The sequence below is a fragment of the Salarias fasciatus genome, chromosome 8 (genome assembly GCF_902148845.1).
Source record: "Salarias fasciatus chromosome 8, fSalaFa1.1, whole genome shotgun sequence".
Lineage (NCBI taxonomy): Eukaryota > Metazoa > Chordata > Actinopteri > Blenniiformes > Blenniidae > Salarias > Salarias fasciatus.
In genome coordinates this window covers 4,890,534-4,890,894 of record NC_043752.1, presented here as the reverse complement: position 1 = coordinate 4,890,894, position 361 = coordinate 4,890,534, and positions in this window count along the sequence as shown.

The window sequence follows — 361 nt, the reverse complement described above, 5'->3', positions numbered from 1 at the left end:
AGGACGCCGTCTGTGAGGTTATATCCTGAGAAGGAGGGCGAGAGGGAGCAGGTCCTGAAACCACTGCAGGGATTCTGAAGTCCCCCTGAAACCACCTCCAATTCACTCATTAACGCACCATTTACGCAATGTTTTCAAGTGAAAACAGAACATTTTTCTAGCAAAAAATTATGCGTTTTCACCTGAAACGTCATGAAAATCGGGCCTCAGCTACGTCACGGAAGATGCTGTGAAGTGTTGATGTTGACTCTTCTTAAAAGAAAGATTACGACAAAAGAATCAGCAACAGGGCAGCTGAGATGAACTCCTGACTTGCAAAGTTAGCAAGTTAACCGCTAATTTAATCACCTTCATGCTAATC